The sequence below is a fragment of the Heterocephalus glaber genome, unplaced genomic scaffold (assembly GCF_053883595.1).
Source record: "Heterocephalus glaber isolate CG9 unplaced genomic scaffold, H.glaber_assembly_v1.0 deba00001428, whole genome shotgun sequence".
In the NCBI taxonomy this organism is placed as follows: domain Eukaryota; kingdom Metazoa; phylum Chordata; class Mammalia; order Rodentia; family Bathyergidae; genus Heterocephalus; species Heterocephalus glaber.
The window spans coordinates 2,165,324-2,192,276 of record NW_028258293.1 but is presented as its reverse complement, the minus strand read 5'-3'; the positions used below and the strand labels follow the sequence as shown (position 1 = coordinate 2,192,276).

Here is a 26,953-nt window from a genome sequence, read left to right as displayed (position 1 = left end):
ATTCCCTTAACATTTAGATGTGAATCAATATAATTCACTATATTTAATGGCCAAATATGTTTCTCAATAAAAAGGTATTTGACAAAATATGTGGTAAACATTAAGACCTGAGCAAACAGATGTGAGGCCCTAAATCCACAGCCCTGAAGAACCACAGGCTAACAGGAGCCAGAAAAGCCACAAATGTTAAGAATCAATTACCAATTTGGATTAATACCTGGAATGCAAGGATGCTTCAACAAATGAAAATCAATACAATACTCCACATTAATAAAATAAATGACAAAAAACATCATAATTCTCTCAATTGACATAGAAAAAGCATGTGACAAAACTCAACATACTGTTGTGATAAAATCGTCAACAAATAAGGACTAGAAGGAAACTAACTTAGAAGAATAAAAACCATATAAAAAAGCCTATCATTATCACTCTACTCAATAGCCACACAATGAAAGATTTCCATCTAAAATCAAGACACAACTACTCAATATAACACTGACCACAACCACAGCAATCAGATAAGAAAAAGAAATAAAAGGTATCCAAAACAGAAAGACTAAGGAAAGTTTGTTTACAGATGAGATGATCTTATCTGTACAAAACTATAATGCAAAATTATCACAACTCATAATTCCAGCAAAGTTGTAGGAATAAAAAGTCTCACACAAAAACCAGTTGCATTTCTATACACTGGCAATGATCAATCTAAAAAAGGAAATTAAAAAAATAATCCCTTTTGCTACACCATCAAAAAGGAGAAAATACCTAGGAATAAATAAACTTAACCAATTCAAAGAAGTGAAAACCTTATACAGTGAAAACTATAAAATTTTGCTGAAAGAAGTCAACAAAGATGCGAATAAGTCGAAAGGCAACCCATGCCTCTTATTAGAAGATTTAATGTTGTTAAACTATTCATACTTTCTAAAGCAATCGCAATAAAAATACCAATTGTTTTTGCAGGAGCAGAGAAAAAAAACCCTAAAATTCACATGGAATCTCAATAAACTCCAAATAGCTAGAACATTCTTGAGAAGGAGAACTAAAAGTGTCACAATTCCTGATTTCAGAATAAACTACAAAGCAACAGCAATCAAGACTCTGTGATACTGTTGGGAAAATAGAGACTAACAGAACAGATTACCGATGCTGAAATAGCAGTAAGGAAACCTCTGTTTATGGTCAGATAATCCGCCACAAGGGTGCCAAGCTGCACACAAAGGAAAGGACAGTCTCTTCAACAAACGATGTTGGGAAACTGCATGTCCACATGTAAAAGAATGAAGTTAAACTCTTACCCTACTCCACCTAAAAATTAATTCAAAATAGATTAAAGTCTTAAGTGTAAGATGTAAAGCTATTAAACTCCTAGAAGAAAAAAAAATTAGGAAGAAACTTCAGGACAGAATCAGCAATGATTTCTTGCATATGACACCAAAATCACAAGCAACAGAAGCAAAAATGGAATGGCCTCGTGGTTCAACATTTCCATTTCTGGGCATATATCCACAAGAAGCCAAAGCAGGATCTGAAGAAGTGTTTGCACACATATACACATCACACCATTACTCCTGAGGGCCAAAAAGTAGAAGCACCCCAAGTGTCTATGAACAGAGAGGATAAAGAATGCGGTTGTACGCACACAATGGGTGTTACCAGCCCCTGGAGGAAGGAGACCCTATCCTGTTACAGCATGATCGCACCTCAAGGGAATTACACAAAGGGAAATAAGCCAGCCACAAAAGGGCAAATACTGCATGGCGCCACTTGTTACATGTACCTTAAATAGGTGAAATCACAGAAACATAGAAAGGTAGTTGCCCAGGGCTGGGTATGAAAGAGAGGGACAATCAGTTTAATGGGTACAGTTTCAATAATGCAAGATAAAAATATTTTAAAGGGGCCGGAGATGCAGTTCAGTGGCAGACACCTGCCTGGCGGGCTGGGAATCCTAGATTCAAAGCCCTAGAGATCTGGTGTACAGAAATGAAAATGTATTTAACACTACTGAACCATACACTTAGGGGCAGAGCTAGGTGTCACACCATTCAGCTCCTTAACAGGAGCCCGGAGAAAACAGCAGGGCCTGAAGGGTCCACCAGCTGCTCAGGGAGCAGCACATCAGAGCCTGCATGGGTCTGATTTTCACAATTTTTGTTTTCTTTTGTTTTCTTTGTGAAGAACAGGGCAACTTGTCTACCCATACTGAATTAAATCCTGATCGTGTTAAAAGAGTCTTTGTTATGCTGCTAGCCATAGAATGAGGGGGTCCAGGGCCAGGGTATCATTGGGGTGTTTGACTAAATCATCTCCTTCCAGAACAGCACTGTGCGACAGACTTCTCTGTGATGATAGAGGTACTGAGCACTTAAAATGTGGTCATTAAGATTGAGAAGGTGAGTTTTAAATTCTATTTCATTTCAGTTACCCTAGAATGTAAAACCACACAAGGACAGAGTGCCGGGCAGTACAGGGTAAGTCGGTGTCCAAGCCCACAAATCTGAGCTCTGAAAGCTGCAAAATCCAAAGCTTCTGAATGCTGGAACAACAAGGTGACAGGGGAATCTCACACTGGCCCTACACAGGTGCACTGAGCTGCTGAAGGAAATCGCCCCAAGGCCGGCTGTGTAAAGGACACGCAAAGCGCGAGTGCTCTCCGTGTTTAGATTTGGTCCCAAGCCCAGGACCTTTCGTTGTGTGTTTGCAATTATTCCCAAGTCCGAAAGTCTCTGAAATCTAAAACGGTTCTGGTCCCAAGCATTTCAGAAAGGGAAGCATGACTCTCACATGGCTTGCCAACTCTGTGGTCTTGGATCTTCCGGCACCTTTGATTTATGCAATAATTCTCTTCCTGAGAGTCCTCATCATTTGCCTCCCAGTGAAGTGCACTAAGTGTTCACAAATGGATTTGCCCCTCCTACGGCTGTGTTTAAAACCTTCAGACCCTTTAGCAGTGTAAGAAGCTACTGAGTATTTTTTAGAAAATTGTGTAGAATTGATTTTCTAGGATAGTTAACACTGGAATGCTTGACCAAAGACAGCAGTAAATGAATGGAAAATATTCATTTCCATATTTTGCTGCATATATAAAATATGAGCAAAGAATGAGTTATATTACTTTAAAATCAGCTCTTCGTTGTAAAGTGGATGTTTGTTAACAACAAGTGAGAAGAAGCCACTCTATCTATGTCTCTGAGTAAAGCATTTAAGTCTGTCTTTATCTGTCATTAGTCAGACTTCTTAATAATCAAGGACGGAAACAGCCACTGACCAATTTGAATAACAAACAGGAAGGTGCTAGCGATCCCCAGGACAACAGGCTGTGGGCGGCCTGAGAATACCTTCACTGCTGCTTCAGGCCTTGGGGTAGAAGAGGGTAGCATTCATATTCCCATCCACCCCTCAAGCTCTGAGCATTAGTGTTTGGGGAGGGGTCGGCAGGCAGGGGCCAGATAGGGAGTCAGTGGCCTCTCTAACCAGCTGAAGCCTGAGTGATTGTTTTCTTACAAATAATGCCTGTAGGTGGCTGAGTAATCTAAAGAAAATTTGTCAGGTCTACTCTCACTTACTGTACTAGAATGATTCTGTACAGATTTGGAGGTTTTTAAATGCAACATTTTCCACTCAGTGTGATCATAAATTTCAAAATACAGTGTCTTTCTCTAACTAGAGAACTAAATTAAACATGAAGAGATATGACACAGCATTAGCATGTCTGAGGATAAAATTCTGGTCAGAAGGTGCAAATAATGCTATAATCATTTCCACTTTTCACAACTGTGGACGTTACCCGTGCACAGACATATGAAGACACAAGCTATGGAAACAGTGTATTATAAAGCTGCATTTTTAATTCACTAATGCCAAATCCTTCTCAGAGAAACTCAAATGCCCAGGTCTAATGAACTTACCAAATTGTCTATATAAACTAAAAAACAGAAGAGTAAAGGTAACAACTACTTCCAGATTAATCAGATTTCCATATTAAATCAATCTGTATCCATATTATCACTTTACCTGGACTATCATGAGCACTTAAATTCAGATTTTTATAGAATTTTCAGTTAAGCATTCACAAGTTCAGTGGGAGATACAGTAAAAATAATGCTTCATTTTAAAACATTTCCCATGAAATGAAATAATTGAAGTAATTTTTACTAATCAAGGAAATAAAGTGATGATATTTTGTAATATGAAAGATGAAGAGTCTTAGATAATGCCCAATGGGATGCACCCTGCATAATTAATTACACCGACAGGGAAACCTAGCTTCCTTGCATGAGCCTGATAGCTTTTAAATAAAGTGTATTTCCTTGAAAGAGCCATTTGTAAAGCAGGCTGGCTCCCAGGTTGTGATGGAGTGTTTAATAGTAACAAATCTAACTTCTTAATTGAAAGGCACCCAACTGCGATGCTACTCCAACTGTTTTATATAACTGATTCCATGTCAAAAAAAAATCTCAAACTTCGTTCCAAAGTGAGTTATTTAATATTTATTTCGTAGTTTTAAAAAAAGTGCAATCTTCACCCGGAGATACGCATCGCACATTCGGTAGCGCACTTCTACGAGAATTAAGAAGGACGCACATTTGCAGCAGCTGCGCGGGCAGTGCACCCAGCTGGAGCGACCCGCGGGCGGCCCCGGCCTTGCAGGAGCAAACCCGGACCCTCGCGGCCGCCTGCCCGGCGCAGCTCCCCAGATCGGGCTCCAGGTGGCGCTGTTGCCCCGGCTGTCCTGGCGGCGCGGCCGAGCCCCGCGCCCTCTTTATCAACATTTTATGTGCCCTGGATCTATAGCCGCTTATTATAAGTGTAATGAAGCAGAAGTTATTGAAGCATTTATTGATTGCTCAGATCACAAGTTTAGTGCCATACTGAATTGGCACCTCACTCGCTGAAGCAAACTGCTGACACCTTTTTTAAAAAGTGACAACTACATCTATTTCATGACCAGAAATCCATTTTCATCTCTATCAGGACAAGAATGCAATTTTCACTTCATTTAACTGATGTTAGGCCTGCTCGAAGCATGACACTTAGAAAGAGACACAAGTTTAAGGTTCTTAAAATACTTCAAGTAACTAGAATGCAGCTTGGTTTTAGGGGTGAAAAAAATCAACACTCATTCAAATCTATAAACAATCCAATATTCTAAAACATTACTTATCAGAACCTTCAGGAGTAGTTTTCACTTTGAAACAACTGCCACGCTCTTTTCATGTTTTTAAGAATAAGTTATGTTTATATATTAGACATTTTATTCAAGGTTTCAAAAGACATAAAGTTTGTTCAAAATTGAAATATCCTGAATATTGTCCCAAAAAATGCTAACTCAAGGAAAAGGCTCAAGGTTTAAAGTGTATACAGTGTAGGAAATAAAACAAGTTATTCTTTCAGTAACATATACCAGTAGGTGATTGTGATTGACATAAAACTCAGGCTCCAAAAAGACAAACTTTCCACACTTCTTTTATGAAAAATTAAAATACTCAGATTCTTTTAAAAGTATGCTTGAAATTTTAAAAATTCTGCCAGTACTAATTGCAATTCAAGAGTATTTTGAGCTGAATCAATTTTGAATACAATTATATTATTGTTCCATATCTAATTATCAAACTTATTGGAAGTGTGTGTAGAGTGAGCTAATGTTATACATTTTTTAACAAAGTCTGGGTGCTTTGACAAAACTTAGTTCAGCATATTAATAAAATACATTTCAATTTTAAACTGCAAAGCCAACAGAGGTTAGACGGTTATTTCCTTATTTAATAATATACCTACAAAACAGATCTATAATATGGTTCCAACTGAAAAAGTGAAATCTAATTTTTGAAACATAAATTCAGTACCTAGATCCCTAATCTCAATGTATCAAATATGGAACTTTTAGAAATAGCATATAATAGCATTCAGAACAGTTATTGTGCTTAAATTAATTTTAAAAGACCACAGACACACACAAAAAAATTTTAATTGCCTGGGCCCAGTTATATACTTCTCAACCAACTTTATTAAGTAATGGTTTATTACAAATAGTTCAAGTGCACATTTTCAAAATGTTTCCCTGCAGCTTCAGACATAAACAGCAATTGCTAGTGTTTTTTAATGTATTGCCAAAGTTTAGAAAAATGCCTAAAAATCTTAAGCCATAATTGAGGAAATGTTTTTTGTTTATTCAATGTGTTAAAATAATTATGCAAGCTAACATTTAATCTCAGGCCTGATCATTCCCTTCTAAAATGCTAAAGCTTTGTAGTATTAAAAACTCCTTCAAGTTTCTTGGTCCCGTGGTGGTAAATGGCTTCTCCACGTCTGGAGGCACCGGGCTGGCTGAGGGGGCTCCTGGGGATGTCACACGGAGACCCTCCTTCCCTTTGTGCCCTCTGAATTTCAGAAACGTCTACACCGTCCTCAACAACGGAGCCTCAGCGCAAAGGGCTCTGAATCACGAACACTGAATGCTGATAAGCTCCTTCAAAAGTTGCATCAAGAAGAAAAGAGAGAGGAGAGCCGGGCGTTCATTAGGCAAAAGTCCCCAGAGTTCTGCTGGGGGCGGGGTCCAAGGTCTGTACCCCGGGAAGACCCCAGAAATGAAAGTCCCCAGGCCTTCGCTTCCCGCGCCGCCAGGCGCCCGGATGATTATTTACACAGCCCCCTGGCACTGCTCCACGCACTTTTATTCATCTGTACAGTATTTCTGAGCAGACTGGCATATTTTGTTTACTGACAGCAACTAAAAGCTCTATGCAGGATCATAAATAGAGAAGATCGTGCTTAAAACTCACTAATATCATTTTAAAAGGCGGCGCAGGCTGTGTTTGGCCTGTGAATGAAGGCTGCCCTGCTTGAAGCTCGCAGAGAGCACAGCCTCTCTCTTTCACTGACAGGACTGGGGCCTTTTCACACGTTCCTTCCACAGCAGTGTTTGTCCCCAAACACTGGGGCTCCACACAATGGCATTCCTACTCCAACACCCCCACCAACAGCAACTGCTCACCAAGAATGCTAATGAGCCCGGGGCAGTCGCGGAAAGTGTTAACTGCATTGATTTCATGGGCCGCGTGGTGCCACCTCCGAGATTACCAATTAAATAAATTCTGCTTAGCTCTCAGCAATTTCCAAGATGGTTCGGCTTTTAAGGAAATAAATGTGATAAATGAAAGACTAAATGGCTTTATGCTGTCCTGAATATAATATCCCGTTTTAACACAAACGAGTCAGTATACATTTAAGACCACCACAATGTGGTGCTTAATTCAGTTGCAGACTACAACAACCACGCTGAAGTTAAAAATTAAAGACTGAGTCGGTTCATAAACAGAAAACCAGCAGGCCTGGCTCTTCCTCTAACGCTCTATTATTGCAATTGATTTAAAAGAAATCTCCTTTGAGAATGTCAAAATTTAAAGTCTGCGATCTTTTGACAGACAGCAAAACAATGTGGTTTTATATGGGATATCAAGAGAAGAGTAAACGGAAATGATATCAAGAGTTAATAAAATCCTATTCTTTTTAAACTTGGATTTGTTTGGGAAATAGGACCCTTCATCCATCTCCATTTCTCCTATCTAATCATTCCCCAACACGAACTTACAACTGAATACAAAAGTCTATCCCAAAGGTCACATGGAGTAAACGCAGTTGAAAAAAAGTTCATTAATGCTAAGAGGGTTGTTTGCTAAGAAATCCTGCTTATAAACAGAGATATTGCCAGGTTTAACATTTATCCACTCACCAATGGCTAGATAATAGGACCACCACAATGACTTTTCTAAACACTGTAAATAATTTTAAATTAAGTCATGGTATAACACGTCATGGAACAGACTCACAAATGCAAACGAGGAAACAGAAACAGAACTTGGCGTGGAAATGTTTAACTGGCAGATTTCTGTTTGTTTTCTTCATTTTTATAGTGTAAAATAAAACTTAAACAAGTATCATTTTACAACACTTCAGATTGTTACAACTTAGTGAAAGGTAAAAGGAAGGTTTCAGTTAGAAATAGCAAGATACTAACTTTTAAGTATTCTTTAATGTGGCACAGTGTTGAAATTCTTACAGATTGGCCAAAGAGAAAACTTTTGATACACTAAACATGTTAAATTCTGTTCATATTTAGATTAATAAAATGTATATTTCATCAATTTTGAATCATAAGGAGGTTCTTTAAGTCAAAGCAGTAATTCTCAAGGCAATTCATACAGCTGTTTATACCTATTTAAATTTAAAATGTTTAAGATAGCAGAAAAAAAGAAAATGCCGTTACTTTCTGAGAAGTTCCTCATCTCTGTCACTTTCACTTTTAATAAACGTTAGAAAATGTTGGCCTTTAGATTTGATTTAAAGAGTGCTCTCCTTGCACTGGAAAAATGGTCTTATATTTTAAGTTACTTTAAACCTTCCAGTTAGTGGAATCAAACCACAGAATAATAAATGAATGATTGCAGCACAATTAGTTATATTTAACAATCTCATCATATCTTCAAAATTAAATAATATTCCCATTGCAATAATTTATAATAAAATATTTTACACCCATTTTGTATATGATAGGTTAATAATTAACATTAAAGGAAGTCTGGCTTATAATTTTTTTCCTTAAATTCATTTATTGGTATATTTTAGGTAAACAATACGTTTACATTTATCATTGGGTGCTTGTACCTGTACATGATGTATCTTGGTTCTTATTTTTTCCCCATTCCCTGTGCACCCTTCATCCCCCTCCTCCCTTCCCTATTTACAAAGACTTTGTTTCCATTTTTTCCTTTTCTCATCATTTTTCCTTTCCCTTCTTTCCTTTCCCCTTCCCCTCCCACTTCCCCTAACCCTTTGGACCTTTTCTTCCTATTTGGCTTATAATTTTTACACTTATGAATAGCCTCACCTATGTCAATGACTAATCCTGTTTCTGATATTAATTAAAGGGCACACCAAACACATTTGGAAAAAGAAAAAAGTTCCTCTTGGGAAGATGTTTCCAACAGTCGTGGAGCCCTTAGTGTCACGCTCCTCCCGGCGGCAGGAGCTGCGCTTCCCCGCGGCGGCCGGCAGGAGGTGCTGTGTCGACGCCGAGGCCCACACCGCAGCCTGCCTGCCTCCCAGTCCTCTCTGCACACGAATAGCGCGGTGCTTTCAAGATGCTGTTTTCAGCAGCCCTTGGCCTGAGGTAATGAGCCCGCTTCTCAGCTGGAACCTCCCGGCTCACAATGTAAACGTAGTCCTTATTTAACGTGGTAAAAACGTGTGTTTCACTCTTAAAACCAAGTGCAAAGAGGATTGCAGCAATGTGGCAGCTCCACCTTCATTTACAAAGGGCATCAGTTCTTCTGCTTTATAACGTGCACCCTATCCTACTTTAAGGTAAAGGTCCATGTAAACAGTTACAAAAATACAAAATTCCTTACACACACACACACACACACACACACACAAGAATTATGGAACCCATGCAGAGAAATTAAAAGACATAATCTAGTTTAGCCTGGCTCAAACACATGAATTCTACTTGTATATTTTGCTCCTGAAACACACAAGTTAATAAGCATAAAGAAAGTAAGTTACCCTGATGTGGAATTAATTCACAATTTCATGTCTCAGAACCTGATTGGTTTTATTTTAGCCCAACTTCTACAACGGCGATCTGATTTTAGACTGAAGGAAAAAAACCGAGGAGGCTGCAAATGAATGAGGAGCTGCTTGTCCTCTGACTGAAGGCGACTGTCCACAGAATCTCCACAGAAGGGGCTGCAGAGTGCTGCAGAGTCTGCAGCGAGGAGACCCGACATGGGACACCCCACACCAAAAGACAGACACAATGAGCCCGTTGTCACTGGCTGGAGACAGCAGCAGCGCCTCGGTTCCTAGCAGGCACGGAGCACACAAAATCCACGTCACAGTTCTCTAGGACACAGTGCCAGTCACTGCCCCATGCCCGCCAGCACACGTTCACAGCACACAGCAAAGCAGCCTGGAAAATGGGGTGACTCACCTGAGCATAACACTTTTGTGTAGACTTTAGTCATTGGTGTAAGGTCAAAAGAGCTCCTCGCATGTACACCTGAGCTCCTGAGAGGCTGAAACCTTCTCCCTGAGACACCCACAGTGGTCCCCGCAAAGGTGCGACGGACTCGTCCCAGCACTTTCCAAGCAGAGGAGCTAAGCAAGAAAAGAAAGGAGAAAAAGAATTCTTGTGACCCGACTGAAATACACTGGCTGGACCGCAGCCACCCCAGTACCAGCGCTTACTCTTAACATCTATTATTTATATCTGACCTGGGTTAAGTCTGGGGGAGGCAATTCCCGAATTAGGAGTAGCCACCATGAAGGAGGCATTTATACTGAGGCATCCCCCGGCAAACAGACTGCAAGCTTTGTGCGCACACCTGAGTAGTCCTGAAGTGCATCTAACTAGCTGCACGGAGTGTCGTGGTGTGCACTGATGGCCTTATCTTCTCATTTATCACAGATGAGTTGGAACCAACCTTCCTGAAATCTACTTGCATTGTCCTGATAAAATTGTAAGACCCATGTTGTTTCTGGATACAGCTTCCTGGAGTGGCATCTGCCCACCTAAAACACCACATCTGGACATTATTCATAAAATATAATCCACACCTCCCTAGGCTGTCCTACTCAAAGCTACTCATTACCGCTCCTGAAGTAACCCAGAAAATAGGCTGGGAGACTGTTTAAAAACAAGGGGGAGCATCTTAAGCAAGCATCTTATTATACCCTCTTGTTCTTAAGTTCCTGGGATATAAATGAGTCATGATTTAGGAAAGCTTCTCTAGTATGCATTTTGTAAACACATAAAAAATATTTACTTGCAGGCCTGTAATACAACATCCATATGGACTTGACAGACATGTTTATACACTTTTTTCACACGATTAGCTTATAAAGTCTTTCTAGTGTAAAATAGTCAAATAACATGGCAGCTAGCTAACATTTTTCAAGATTTAATTTTCCTCTGAAAAGCCAGAAATAAAGAAATAATAAAGTCTTAGGCATACATGGGAAAAATAAAGGATATCACTTTTTGCTTCATGGCCTTCACGAAGCATACACATGCAACCCAAATATAAATGTACCAAATAACTGCATATCTTGGCTTCCTTATTTTGATACACATTTCTATTAGAAAAGGGAATTAAATAGATACCAGTGAAGAAATGGGCCTGTTCTTGGTTATGTTATATGTTGCATATTTTATGCAGAGAGGCCTAGTTTAGCAATGTGGAAATTGAATTACAATTAGGTTCAGCGGAGCCGCTGAGAGGCTGAGTTATGCAGCTGGCCTTAGCTGCTGGTGCTCTGCTGAATTTTGCTCTTAGTTAGAAAGTTATGCGTGTGATGGCACTAAGTTCTACAACTCTCTGCCAAAGCACAATTCAAAGTCTGCCTAATATACTAAGCACTTCACAGAACACTGAGAATAGATTTTAAATTTTTTCTACTACTAGAATATAAATAAAGTTAAGAGGAAATAACAGCCTAATGACTAATGTATGAGACTCACTCAGCCAGTTTGAAAAACTAATTCCTGGAATTCACCTATCAATCTCAGTTTTACACCTTTAGAGCAATTAGCTTTTCTGTGTAAGTTGTACCCTACAAGTGCCTCAAACTTTTAAAAATATAAGATCACATCATTTACTATAAAGCAAGTAAAAACTTTTTTAAAACTTATTTTTAGAAGTAGAATTCTTCAATCATTATAAAAAGGTAATAAAATCAATCTCAGTTATAATTTTTCCTAAAATTATAGCATAAGAAGCTTCAGCATATTGGCTTTCCATCACAACATTCATATATATATGCACTAGATTTGAATTTACACAATTTTAAGTGATATATGCATTTAACCTAGCATACTTTTTTGAACATTGAAAATCACTACAAAAATAGATGTCAAATTGAAATAAAGTCAAATAAATTGAGTAAGCAAAACTTAAAAGATTCATATCCTAGACCTCATCTTGAATTTAAACCCGAGAAACTGCTATCAGATTCACCAGTGTGTCTCATCTATGCTTCTCACAAATAACTTTCTGATTCACTGTCAGCCTGACAGATTCCAAAACAAAACAACAAAAAAAATCACTTACTAGATTTTCTAACTCAAAACTCTACTTTTTTCAGAGTCTGCACTCTCCATAAGCATTTAAGAAAAACGTATAACTTGGAAAAAATTAAAAGTGATCCCATGATGTAAGCAGTGTCCGAACTGATACTAGATGGACAATGGCTCCCTGCTCCACATGGTTTATATAATTAGGAATACTATGGAAACCAGAAACAGTAAAGCAAAGAAAGCAGCATTCACAAGCAGGTTTTACAAGGGACTTCAGAATCTGCTCTGAACTTGTTGAATAATCTGTTCAGTATTCCAGAACCTCCCTGCTGGAAGCGGGGTCCTCATTATGCCCACAAGAGTGCTAATAAAGGTTCGCCTCTGAACTAGGGATTAGAAAGCTCTTTCTCTTTGGAAGCTGCAAACTAGTAACTTTGATGATCTTCTTGAAAAGGAAGACAAAGCACACTCCATGAACAATGTTTCCACTAAGTAGGAAGGTACAGAAAACAGAAGAAAATGATACGCCTAAGTACTTGGAAAGGAAGTAGAAATCAGCCTTAGTATGCTATATTGAAAAATGAAATGTATTAAGCAATTAGAACTAAGAAAGTTTCCATTATTAAAAAGAAAAAGAGCCTTGGCCTAAAATGTAGTTTTAAACTATAAGAGAATAGCTGATACTTAAAAAATCAAGTGGCTTGGCTTTTCGACCCCGGCCATTGATTTTAACACAGGTGTGAATTGTTTAAGTTTTGCTGGCTATCCCTAACATGACACAGCAGCTAAGCGCTCCTAACCAGGGCTTTCTTCTTTTGTGTAGAGCTATCCGTCTCTCCTTCTGAAGTAAAACTTGTATTAAAGATTATTATATAAATATGTGCGAGAAATCAGGGCAGTGACTTAGAAAGGTTCACAAGCACGCTTCCGCCTGGGAAAGAGCAGGAGCTTGGAGCTGGCGCAGCCCGAGCTCAGCGCAGAACCCGTGTGCTCCCCGGGGTCCTCGAGGGGCTGCGTCCCTTTCCTATGTCCTCCGCCACTGTGTCCCCCGCCAGTCCATCTCCTTCTCCAGCCCGAGACCCGGGGCGCCTGCTCCGCCAGCAGCAGCACTTGCTCCCGGTGGGGCCTCCACTGCAGTCTCCCCTTTCCTCCTGCTCCCTTGACTGCCACAAGGACAAGAACCTCGCTTTTCTGTAGCTTCAGTCTTTCCATTCTGTACTGGGTAAATGACTGGAAGCCCATCGCCTCTCACACTGATTGGCTCTCACGCTTCAGTCGGATGGGACCATTTCTGCCGCGAGCGAGGTGGAAAGTCCATGAATACTGCTTCTGGTCCGTTTTGATGAATCTCGGGTTATGGCTATAGGGTGAGCGAAAAGTTAAATCTAAAGTTTCAGAGGGTTTCAAGCAAAGATTGGGGTGATGGGCAATTAGAGCCTGGGCAGAAACAGTAACTTCGCCGGGCGGGGCTAACACACCGTTAGTAAGCAGGGCCAAGGCCGAGAGGGAAGGGCGCCAACTTCACGACCAGCAGCTGAAGTCGGTCTCACGCAGGCTGCCCTGTCCCTAGCTCCTTCCTGTTTCCACTTGGTACTTAGCACATTCTCTTCCCCCAGGATCACGGCAAAGGCCACCTCCTCTGCAGAAATCATGGCCCGCGGGAGAATCCACAGTTCCCTCCCCTATGCTTCCTACAGCACTTCTTATACTTTTATTTCTTATTCCTTTATTTTTCTGCCATTGAGTTTTATTAGTCTTTATCTTCTCCCTTCCCACTTCCTTCCTCCGGGAAATCCCAAGCCCTTGTGGAGTTTGAAGCCATAGTATTTGGCTTGATGTTTCTATTTTCTTTTTATTTGACAAATGATACGTGTATACATTTAGGAGGTACAAATGGTGTGCACGCTGTGCAGTGACCCAAGCCAGGCTAATGAGCACATTGAGTCATGGCTTTTTATAGTTTCGTAAAAGCAATGCTCAGTAAAGTCTACTGGACACATGCAGGGTATTCAGGTCTGCAGTGTTCAGTCTTCTGGATAGGTTTGAAGACCATGGATATAGCTAGATAGGACCACTCAGAATCTGCAACTTTCCACAACCTAATAAAAATTTAACCAAAATCTGTAAAATAAACATGAATTCCTCAGAATTGCCAAGCACATTTGGTGTATGTACAGTTGCTTTTTAATTTTCCTCAATTATTTTGAAGACTAAGGAGGAAAACTAACAAAAACACACCAAAAACACCCAGGAGATCTGGCAATAAGCATTAATTAGACAGGTGAAGACCAGAGGTGCATAGTTGTTGAAGTCCTTGGAAAGCCTGTGTGAGCTTTATCCTACTCTATAAGAAATCATGCTCTGTGGGGAAATTAAATTTTAAAAGCAGAGCAGTAACATTAGATTGAGATCAAAATAACAACTTTAAGGGCTGGGGATGTAGCTCAGTGTTGCCACCACCTGCCCTGCAAGCACAAGGTCCAGAGTTCCATCCCTGGTACCAAAACAAACAAACAAACAAAAAAACTTTAAGATTTTCCAAAGACCCCAATAAGGTGAATTCAAACCCTAAATATGAAAATAACCTGTTTGGTTTTTAGGAAGCCCTTTCATCCAGAGCATGGCATCACCGATAAAAAAAACTTCCACTTCTTGGATGTGAGTTGGGGGTGATGCAGGACCAGGACCCCAAAACCCTCTCATGAGAAACCACAAAGCTCCTGGAACTTAGTGAGGAGACAGAGATGGGAGGTCTGCCAAGACCTCTACCTGGGGAATGATGTCGGTCTCCAACGGCAACGGCAACATCTTCAACGAGCACTTTGCATATCTCACTCCAGTCTACCCAGAAAAGTGACAGGGTTCGGGGTGTTTATCACCATAGTTTTGAGAAGCACAGGAACCAATCAAAGGCTGGAATGACCTGCTTCCAATTAAAAACTAAAATTCGTGCCAGTTGAGCCTCCAGAACCATGATGCACATAGTGCTGTAATTTTCACATTTCAGGCAGAGTACATGAAACCCTGGAAGAAAAGCACTGCCCGCGGCAGTTAGCAGTGAAGAAACTTTTTCTGTTCTCTGGGGCCGAGGGCTGCAGGTCTCAGTCTCAGAAACGCCCACCAGGGTCAGCTGGACCTTGTCCAGATAGACGCACTAAGAAGACATCGGTGATTTCCCGCCAAGTCAAACAGAATTTATCTTTAAAAGTGACGTTGACCCGAAAAGTCTTTTTCAGACAAAACCATGGGAGTTCTCAGATATACTAAGTTCTGGACCCAGCAGGGGAGCTCCCAGCCCCAGGCCACTGCCACGCCTCTCAGGCCAGGGCTGCCGGATGGCAGGAGCAGCCTCTCTGGGTCTCCTCCTCTAGGAAACCAACAGCTGCTGTGTACTTTTGTTTACACGCTGTATGTCAGATCTCATTGTCCCTGAGGTACTTATGAGACAAGATTTAGCAGTCGTTTTCTTAAATACTGATGCCTACCCAAATTTGGATTTGTCCTCCACTGAGCAAAATGACAAGCGCAGGATGTCTGTACTCCCAGCGATTCCTCACAGCTGTGCTGAGTTTGCAGTGATCCCATTAAACTGACGGCGCATGCCTGTGGGCCCTGCGTGTTACCCCACTGCAGCCAGAGACACTGATTGGTGTGATAGGATCAAACAGAAGAGGGTGCAGGGGAGGGGAGAACATCTCAGGTCCTGCTGCCTTCACCTGGGTCAGAGTTAATCCGGGCACTGTGACCTCCGCAGGACACCTGGTTATTAATGGCTGGTATGTGCAGGTTGACACTGGGCTCGGACAGTGTGAAGTCCTAGGAAGTACCCCCTCCTTTGAGACGGCAGCCTGAGCCATGTCTTTTCTTTGCTGACCGAAGTAGCTGTGCATTAAATATGCTGGCACATCTTCTGCCGGAGCAAGTGGACCGAGACGCTGTGAATTGTTAATGCCTTGCTGCTTTGGCTCAGGGTTTGTGATTGATCATTTGTAACTATATCTACTCCTTGTTCCATGAAATCAAGTATGGAGTAATGGGTTCATCAGATTTTGGGGTTAAATTGAGAGTGAAGAGGTACTGTGTATGGAATAAGAGTGGCCATGTTCAGGGCTGGCCTTCTAACAGCATGGAATCTAAAGGCGATATTCAAAACCACTTCACTCATCATACGCTTACTGATTCTGAATAGGGCCCATTTGCAGGGACGTTTGGTAGTTTTCCAGTGCGCTTTATGCTTCTTTCCCCTCACACCGCCATGCACCCAGTCACACACTGGAGAACAGGTCAGCATACACAATTCAGTTATTTAAATGACTTGCTTTAGACATGCAGAAATAAGCCAGGCCTCTGTTGTCTGAATCTTGCGTTTCCTCTCAACAAAACTATCTGTCTTTGAGAATACAAGTATTTTTTGAACTCAATTTCTTGGGCATCTAAAATATTTGATATTTAGTAATTGTGTCAAATCACCAGACTGGCATATGTGCATCTAAAAGTACTTAAGAGAAATACTGGGAATGAACCATAACTAAGTCTATTTTTATGTGGCAGTTGTCTTTAACGATACACAAAGATTGAATGTATATGACAACTTTTGTGAACTTTGAAGCACTGTACAAAAATTTAAAAAATTTTCTTAGAGCTAATTTTAGAAAGTAGAATACGTGAAACAGATAAATTTAACAAAAACTAGAAGTAATGGCCTTTAGAAATATCATTATATAGTTGCACTAATAACTAACACTTCTATTATTTTAGATGATTATATTTTATTTTTATTACTATTCTAAAAAGTTTAGCCCAAATATTTTTAAATGAGGCACAAATTAACTTTAGGCTCAGTTGGGATAGATGTAGTAAAGCTTATGTAATCAAGTAGCATGCAAAACTAAGTAAACTAAGTGTACAAAGCCTTTACTACCATAAATAACATTCAAAAGCAAGCTAATTATAGAATGTCTCAAAATTCTACTGATGGGCCAGGGATTTAGCTCAGTGGTTCCACCGCCTGCCTTGCAAGCACAAGTTCCTGGGTTCGATCCCCGGTACCCCGCCCCCCGAAAAAATTCGACTGATACATTGTGTATCACAAAAACACAAATCTCAAAAATGCAGCTAATCTTTTTAAATTAAAAAGCAGGATTAATAGTAATACATGGAACACACACGCCTAGTTCAGAGAGAGGTAAGAGTTAATTTGAGTAAAGCCACACCTTAAATCCAAATGTGAAGACAGCATACTCTGTACATTTATATATTTTCTTTAGGATGTAACATATATGTCAATTAAAGATTTATATTTTAAATATGACAAACTAAAAAAGCCTTAATAGTTTCAGCAGTTACAACAAAAGTTTCCCTTTTGAGAATTTTTTTCTCCCTGTTTGTTTCACAAAAGCAGGATCTTCTGCAATTAGCATTTTATATTTTTGTCTACTATTCTCTTAGGAAAGAGAGCTAATCTTTGAGGAGTCATGTTCTGTTCCATGGACAATCCCCGAGTTCAATCCCCAGTACTGAAAAAAAAAAAAAAAGGCAAGAAAGAAAAAGAAAGTTTTATAATAGTAATTAGGCTATTTGTTTTCATTGGTAAATATACTTTTTACTATATATTTCACAATGAATTTCTGGGATCAGGGACAAGTCATCACAGTCAAAATAAATTTTAGGTGTTAGAATTCCAAGACTAAGGAATAAGACACATACACACCAGGAAACAGAGCAACACATAAGGAGAAAGGGAAAGAACAAGGATTTCATTGAAAATACATAGGAAATAATGACACAAGTTTAGTCCAATAAAATCCAGGAGTGATTATTCTATCTTCATGAAAATAAAAGAGAATCTAAGTCTTTTTAAAGACTTCAAAAGAAACTTTCTGACAGATTCCAAAAGGGCCTAGGAGTAGGCTCCTCTGCAAATGTGCCTATGTCTCAGTTCAGCATCTCACATAGGACAGACAACAGTGATCCAACCCTAGTGCAATTCTGAGTGTCCACCATAGATCCATAGTAGGCATCTAAATCAGTGATTACTTAACACGTTCTGATTTTGATCTAAGCAAGGGCAGCCAAGTCTGGCATCCGGAAGTCGGTGGGAGACACTGAGAGCCTCCTCTCAGGAATCTCAGAGCCAAGGTTTAGTCATACAACCACAGTCCCAAGGCCGCAGACTTGGTCCTGAAGGCAGCTCTCCAACCCAGAATGCATCAAGCTCGGCTGCCTGTTATAACCCGACCTCTGCCCTGGAAAGAAGTGAGACTGATGACCACTGACCTGTACCCTTCTCAGCAAGAGACCTCAAGTTTCACATTTTGGAAAATTTGAGAAATACAGATTGGGGCCAGGGATGTATCTCAGTGGTGCTGAACCTGCCTGGCAAATGCAAGGTCCTGAGTTCGATTCTTGCAGGGGTTTGGGGGGGGGCGGGGGAGGCAATGAATTAGAAAAGGACTCTGGGATCGAAGAGATGCAAAGAAATGTTATCCATATGCTCTATTGTAATTCCATCAAAAATTCTAGAACAAATTCTAAAATGGTTTGTGAAGCCTCAGGAAAACAAACAGTAATCATCAAGACCCAACGTGGGTCATTCACTGTTAAATATCTAATGCAGAGAGAGGCAGATTCTTGGGGAAACACCCTACACTGAGCTTCAGATTCCCAACACCAGCAGCAGATAACCAGTATTTCTTCCAACAGGAAGCAGGTCCTAACAGTGTGGACACCACCTATGGTCTTTACACAATTCACTGACAAATATGTGTGCCCCCTCCCAGGTAAACGGCCTCTGTAACTGGGTAGGGGAACATGCAATGTTGCAAACCTCCTAGTTAGGTCTTCTTTTTAGAACTCATGATTGCTTGCTTTAAATGTTACTACTTAAAAATCAAAGAGAAATATACAGCTAAGTACCCAAAACAAGACAAAAATAGGAATGCATGCTGCCTTGGCTTACAATTTCATTCCCAAAGAAAGTATGAAAGGAAAGAGAATTAGCACACACATGGGCGCGTGCGCATGCGCGTGAGAGAATGCGTGCGCACAGGGGCAGGTGCGCATGCGCCTGAGTTACCCTCGCCTCCCTAAGAAGACAACTCGGCTTCCAGAGCCCAGACTGAGTGGATTCTCGGACAACTCCACAGCTGAGAGAACAGGAGCAGGACCAGCCGAGCCAGGGAAGTGGGGAGGCATCCTTAGAGCACGAGAGGAGAGGGAAGTGTGTCCACAAGACTATCTCTCACTGCCTAGTCAGTCCTCCTCCAGAAAGCGTCTCAGTACAAAGCTTCTGCGGAAGGGCAGCACCCCGGTCTTCTGCAGCTCTTGCAGAGTCCAAGCTACACCGATTAGCCCCGGGCTAACGTGAGACAACAGTAGTTACAAAATTTCCGACCTGTGGGTTACAGTCCGGAGAAGAGACAGGCGTTAAGCAGACAACGCCCTTGAAAGCTGTATCAGCTACAGTTGCGATGGTCATTGTGTGGAGCAGCTGCGGCGCCTTCCTGTACGTGTCAAGGTGACAGGGTGACCGGGAGACGTTCGGCAGGGTGGACCCTCGGTGTGTCTGAGTTTTGGATCCGTAGCCTGAGGAAAGCCAGTCACCCTCCCTGACCTAGGTGGGCCGCATCCAGGACCCGCGAAACCCGCCTGTCGCTGCAGACTAGATCTCCTGGGCCTTCAGCTTCCAACTGCAAATCCTGGCCAGCGGCCGTGCTCACTCAAGCTGATTCCTTATAACAAATCGAGAGACAGAGATGGAGAGAGACTACCAGCAGCTTCTACTTCTTGAGCGAATCCTAACAAATATATCATCGTAGACAATGGCAGAAAGTGAAGTAGGGACAAGACTGAGTCAAGAAGATTTCCCAGAAGTGACATTTAGACTCCAGGTCTAATAATGGGGAGTCAGGGGCTTCCAAGAGGACAGTGTAAGAGAGAACCCAGCGGAGGAAACCTAGGCCACAATATGGATTTAAATATTATCTCAACATATAAGGTATGAAACACTAAGATCATTTTTTTAAATGCTGTTAGTAGAATGATGTCATTAAAAGTTGTGTGTCTAAATTAGAGGTAAGTGAGCTTATAGATTCCTAATTAAATGAACAATCATAGCAGAGAGAATTAATCAGAAGCAAGGATGCTGTGAGCGCACAAAAGATCTCTGCCCATTACCCATTACCGTGGTAGAGCCCACATGTTTATCCTCACTGGGACAGGGCGGACTTGGTACTTGTAAGCAAATTCACAAAACTGACAATGATGGGAGACACTGTGAATCTCCGGATGACAGGTCAAATGCTTGAAAATTTATGAACTACTAAGCAAAAACCTCAGAAGCAGAAATTTAGTAGGAATCAATATATAAAACTTTGTTCTTGCATCTAAAAACTCAGCAGTGCAAATCAAGGATAAGATAGAAGTAGCTTAAAAGCCAATGGAGAGCCTGGGGGCTTCAGTTGTATACAGGTCGACAGTATGATGTGTCTAACAGGGACAATAATGCAACATAATAATGCGACATCCTGGGGTGGGGTGGCCTCACTTGATATCAGCTGACCTGGACAATTGTACAGTTTCAGCCTTCCAGAAGTAAGAAGGACAGAGAGAGTCAGACAAGTCATCTGAGAGACTAGGGATGTTTAATGTGGGAAAGGTTTAAATGATAAACATTCAAGTATCTGAAAGACACTCATAGACTAAGTATTAATTTCCGGGCCAACAGTAACATTAAAGGATATATTTCAGTGAGCCATAAAATAGATTTTTTTGTTCCAAAAGTGGAAGAAGCAGAGAGTAAGTGAATACTTGTTGAAAAGAATTTAGAGAAGATTTGTGAAGTGATTTTTTTTCTCATCCCCTAAGATCCTTCTAGGTGTTCAGATCAAAAGTCAATCAACAATACTATTCTATTCAAAAAATGGGGCTGGGGATTTAGTTCAGTGGTTCCAGCACCTGCCACACAAATGCAAGGTCCTGAGTTTGATCCCTGGTACCAAAAAAAAAAAAGTCATTAGCACTTGTTCTCATGCTGTACTATCACTAATAAATGAGAATCTTCTAGCTTTTAAAGGTCTATGGATATGGCAAGATACTACTCAAAGTGGTCAGTGAATCTTTAATTAATATCAAAGAGAACTGCCAACAAAGAGTAGTTAATAGCTTGGGGAGGTAGCTGAGTGGTAGAGAGCTTGCCTAGCACAACATGCCCAAGGTCCTGGGTTCAATCCCAGCATGGCCAATAAATAGATAGATAGATAGATAGATAGATAAATAGATAGATAGATAGGATAACCAGTTAACAGTAATTTGTTCCAAAATCAATTGTTTAAAAATTTGGGGACTTTATTCATTGAAAGTATTTGCATCAGTATATTTTAAGTGCTATAACATATGACTCTGCTTAACATTTATTTTAATTTTTATTTCTTGAGGGTCTGTTATGTGCCTCATTCCATGGTAGATATTAGGAGTCTTTTGGAGATTTTTCTGGGGGAGTCAGACAGGGCCTTAAAAAGTAGTTTAGGCTGGCCTCTAACTTGAGGTGATCCTCCTGCCTCATCCTTCCAAGTGCTGGGATTATAGACATGTGCCACCACACCCAGCTGGACATTTTGTTTTGAAAGTACTATGTAAGATAAATTTTCTCTTTAGCTAAAGGGATAAGTCCTATACACAAAACAGAAACACCACATGATCAAATTTTCTAGCACATGTGCAGATAGAACCTAAAGAAGCTGTGAAAAGGAGATGAGAGCAGACCAACTTAAGTGGGATTTAAATACTATTTCTAAGCTTTGCTCCCTGGGAGCCTGCAGGCCTCAGAGTCGTGGGGCCCAGGCCAGAATTCTTGACCCACAGAAAATTGAAAAATCATACACTGTTGTTGCTTTGAGCTAATAAATGCTGAGTAATTTATCACACAGCAGGGTATATATACATGTGTGTGTACTGTGTAAACCGCACAGATTTAGATTAGGGATAGTGTGGTGTGTTTCACTATTATAACACTCATCTCCCAGTCTCTACACGTCACACTTGGCTCGTGACCTACCATGGTGCACACCATTGCACTGAATGAAGGCGGCAGCACACGACGGATGTGCTTCGCCATGTTAATGTCGGCGCAGTCGGCCCACAGCGGCGTGTAGTGTGAGAGAAGCACACCTTGATGAGCCACGGAGAGTCCCAGGGGTTATGGCAAAGTTCTCTGCCAGTAGTTTCAGGGCCCCTCATTACAGCACAGCAATATACCCTGACACAAACCTCGGGACTCCGAGTAGCTGGAGCCAAGAGACTTACCTGAGGGGGCAAAAGATAGCAAAGGCGAGGACCCAAGGCCTGCCACTCCGTGTGAGGGGCACTGAGCAGGCGTCCAGCCACAGCAGAAGGTGGATGCGGGTGTCTGCCTTGCGAGGGATGAAGCTGGGTGGACAGGGCCGGAGCATGGAGACTGTCATGCGGTTCGATGTGCAGAGTTTTGAGGGGGATAATCTAAGTGCTACTTAGGGAACATTGCTCTCTGGCAGTCTGAAGGCTAAGGTTTAGGAACAGATGCTAGCTATGTAGTCAGTGAATAAAGATGGCATGGTAGCATTTACAAAGTCCGAGTAGATCAGTAGGTCTGCACCTGCTGCCCAGCAATGCTGAACTGCAAGCTGCCTTGAAACTCAGTTTCCATGAACAGATCCTGAGTTTGCAGATGGCTGAGTGGCTCTGACTCTTATCTAGGCTTTTGCACTGTGTCTTGGAGGCAGCTATCAGCCAAAGTAGGGTGATCTTGGCTGAGATAGCGGGCTAAGTTCTTCTGCACTTAACTTTTCTTTGAAAATATTTATGGTAAAATTCACATAACAGAAGCTCAGCCAGTCCCAGCACCTGGAAGGAAGCTCCCCACCTCCATTCCAGGCTCCTAGGGCAGTGAAGCTCAGCCAGTCCCAGCACCCTGAAGGAAGCTCCCCCGCCACCATCCCAAGCTCCTAGGGCAGAGAAGGTGAGCCATGTGGGCACCAGAGGAACCCCCCCCCCCCCGTGGAAATGAGAAGACACATAAACAAGCCTCAAAAACAGACTTCCAGATCACCTACAGTAACCCCAAAGGGAAACGAGATGGAACACTCTGATACTCAACCACCTGGACTCTCTGAACTGGCAACAAAAGAAGATCTGGGAAAAATGAAATCAGAAATGATTGCTCAGATAACAGCAAGGATTTTGCTCATGGTGCAAGACATGATTAATAAATCTAGAGAGAACACAGATAAAAAAATAGAGGATCTAAGGAACATAATGGAATCCCAACATAGGAAACAAATGGAATCCATAAAACAGATACAAACAGATTTCCAAGAGATTAAAACTCCATTGAAAGTCTGCACAGCAGAATGAACCAATGTGAGGATAGAATTTCACATATAGAAGATAAGATTGCAATTAGTGAGGAGGAAAAGAAAAATTGCTTTAAAATTGTAAGGGAACATGAGAAATCAATCCAGCAGCTGCTAGTCGATGCAAAGAAGAATAACATAAGACTGATTGGAGTCAATGATGAAAGAGGAGAGAGTGCAGATGACATTAAAAAACTGTTCACAGAAGTGATGGCAGAAAACTTCCCAAGGAGGGGAAAAGAACTTGACATACAGATAAGTGAGGCATATAGGACTCCAGCTAGCCTTAATCAAAAAAAATCTACACATAGGCATATGATAGTTAGGATTCCAGAAATCCAACAGAAGAACAAAATTCTACAAGCAGTGAGAGACAAGAAACAAATCACCTACAAAGGAAAGCCCATCAGAATCACAGCAGACTTCTCAATGCAAACCCTCAAGGCAAGAAGAGCTTGGAGTGATGTATTTCAAGCCCTAAAGGAAAACAGCTTCCAACCCAGATTGATGTACCCTGCAAAACTATCTTTCAAAATGGATGGAGAAATAAGATACTTTCATGATAAAGAGCACCTCAGGAACTTCACGAATACCAAACTGGCACTCCAAAAAATTTTAGACAATACCCTAGGAAAAGACAATGAGGATCACAACCCCAGGAGACCCAGCAGAATGAATCCATTGGGCATGACAAATTAAATGCAAAGGGGGAGAATCCAACAAAAAGAAAAAGCCATGACAAGGCTTTTAAAACTTTTAACTTCATCTCCCTAATGAGTGTATAATTCAATCTTATTATTGTACTGACTAGTATTTTTCTGATTCTAGAGTTGTACAGCGTTCCTTGTGCTATACTGGCTATTTATCATCTTCTTATGTCTACATTTTAATTGGGTTGTCTATTAATGAGCTCTAAGAATTCTTTATATATTCTGCTCATAGGTTATATGCATTGTAAATATGGTCTGCTTAAGGACTACTTTTCATTTCAATAATGTCATTTAAAGTTCTAAATTTTGATGGAATCTCATTTATCAATTTTTTTCTTTTATACATCATGTTTTTTGTATCCTAGGTAATTCTTGCCTACCCTGAATTCATAAATATTTTCCCTTATAATTTCTTCTTAAAGTTTTATACTTTTAGGCTTCCTTATTTAGGTTCATAGATCCCTTCAAGCTATTTTCATGTATGGAATAAAAGGGTTGAGGTTAATTTTTTATATATGGATACCAGGTGTTCTAGTGCCGTTTGCTGAAGACACTATCTCTTCCCTGGCTCTTGAATAGAGTTTATATTCTATAAAATGCTAATGTTAAATAATCTTTCAAAACTCAGTGGACCATATATGTGTGGTTCTATTTCTAGATTCTCTGTTTTATTCCAATGATCTATATGTCTTTCCTTACACCAGCAGTGCCTTGATTACTGTAGCTTTAGAAGAAGTCTTAAAATTAGGCACTAAACATCTTCCAACACTGTTTTTGTTTTTGTTTTTAACTTTTCTAGGTCCTTTGTACTCCTACATAACTTTTAAATTTCAATATCCAATTCTTCATTTCTAGCAAGTATACACAGACCTGAATTTTTATATATACCTTGTGTTTTCTAATCCTGCTAAATTCAAGTACAAGTTCTAGGGGCTCCTAGAGATTTCTTAGTATTTTCTCTGTAGATGATCACTTCATCTACATATAAAGATTTAGCTTCTGCCGTGCCAATCCTATCCTAGTTGTGTCATTTTATTGCCAGACTATTTTGGTGGGGACTAGGTTTCAAAGTTTAATGGACAGATAAAGAGTAAGCATATCTGCCCTTGTTCCCCACCTTGAGGAGAAAGCATTGTGTCTTCTCCATTCATATAAGGCATTCTCGCTGGAAGTATGGAGTACATGTCTTTAATCTGTTGAGAAGGTTCTGTTCTACTTCTAGTCTCCTGATAGCTTTTACCATGAACAGCTGTAGAATTTGGTCCAATACTTTTTCTCCAACTAGTGACAGGATCATATGGCTTTTTCCTTTCCTCTGTTAAAATTATGACTTTTGGGGGTGGATCTTCCAATGCTGACCAACACTGCCATCCCTATAACAAAACCACTTTCTACATCCTGCCAGATCTGACTTCTAATAGTTTGTTTTGCTAAACAAATTTCTATCTATGTTCATACTTTTTTCTTCTATTATCTTTATCCAGTTTTAGGATTAGCACAATGTTGAGTTCCTAAAATGATGGGAGAAGTGTTCCTTCTTTTTTCTGCTTTAATTGTTTGATATAATTTATCAGTTAAAATGTTTATGAGCCTGCTGTTGTCATATAGGTAGGTTTTCAAGCTAGGAATATACTTTCTTTAATAGGTGCTATTCAAATTTTATATTTCCTCCAGAGTTAGTTTCATTAATTTGTCTTCCAAGTTACTTCTTACAAGTTGTCAAATTTATTTCAAAAAAGATTTTTGTAATATGCTTTCTATATCCTTTTAAATTCTGTAATCTGTGGTAATGTCTCCTAGATCTTAATATTGTAATTTAAAAAATGTATAACTGATATTGTGTAACAGGTAGAAAAGGTCTAAAGAGCAGGGGAATTGGGAGGGGTAGGGGAAGGGAAAAAAGGGAAAGGAAAAAATATGAGAAGAGGAAAAAAATGGAAACAAGGTCTTTGCAAATAGGGAAGGGTGGAGGGGATGAAGAGAGGGCAAGGGAAGGGGAAAAAATAAGAACCAAGAGACTCATGTATGGTACAAGATCCCAATGATGAATATAATTGTATTGTATACCTAAAATGTACCAATAAAGTTAATGGGGAAAAAAAATTCACATAACAAAAAAAATCAACCATTTGAAAGTGAATGACTGGGGGGCACTTGATAGGCTGAACATGCGCAGTCGCCATCTCTGTCCGGTCCCGGACATTTCCTTCCTTCTCTCCAAAGTGAAGCTGGTTATGCTAGAAGCAGTCTCTCCCAACCTCTTCCCACCCACGCCCTGGCAAACAGCCTGCATTCCGGCTCCATGGATTTGTCCGCCCAGGATACTTCATAGGAATGGAAGCCTGTGGTGTGTTCCCTTTGTGTCTGACTTCTGTCAGGGGGATAATGTTTTCAAAATGTATCCACGTGGAGCATTATCAGTTTTCACTCCTTTTCATGGCTTAGTAACGTTGTACCACATGCACATACCACAGTTTATTTTTATGCTAACCGATTGCCAGACATTCAGTTTCCGCTTTTTGGCTACTCTGTATAGTGTTTCTAAAAACATGAGTACACATAGACTTGTTTACTTTTTGGAGAAAATACTAACCAGTTTTCCAAAGTAGCTGTACCATTTTATGTTCCCACAAGCAATGTAAAAGGGTTCCAATTTCTCCACATTATCACCAACACTGATTTTCTATGTGTGTGTGTTTTATTACCATCATGCCTGTGTTTGTGAAGTGATATTTCATTGTGGTTTTAACTTGCATTTCTCTGACTACGGATGT

The 26,953-nt window shown here is 40.5% G+C and overlaps 1 long non-coding RNA gene across 2 annotated transcripts in view; it reads right to left on the bottom strand.

The window, feature by feature from the left end:
- LOC110350581 (uncharacterized) overlaps positions 1-26,953 on the bottom strand; it is a 221,092-nt gene that overhangs the window by 126,825 nt on the left and 67,314 nt on the right. For both annotated transcript variants that reach the window (XR_015451398.1, XR_015451399.1), the window contains exon 3: positions 9,998-10,164. This is a non-coding gene — a long non-coding RNA (uncharacterized LOC110350581). The remainder of the gene's footprint in view (positions 1-9,997; positions 10,165-26,953) is intronic.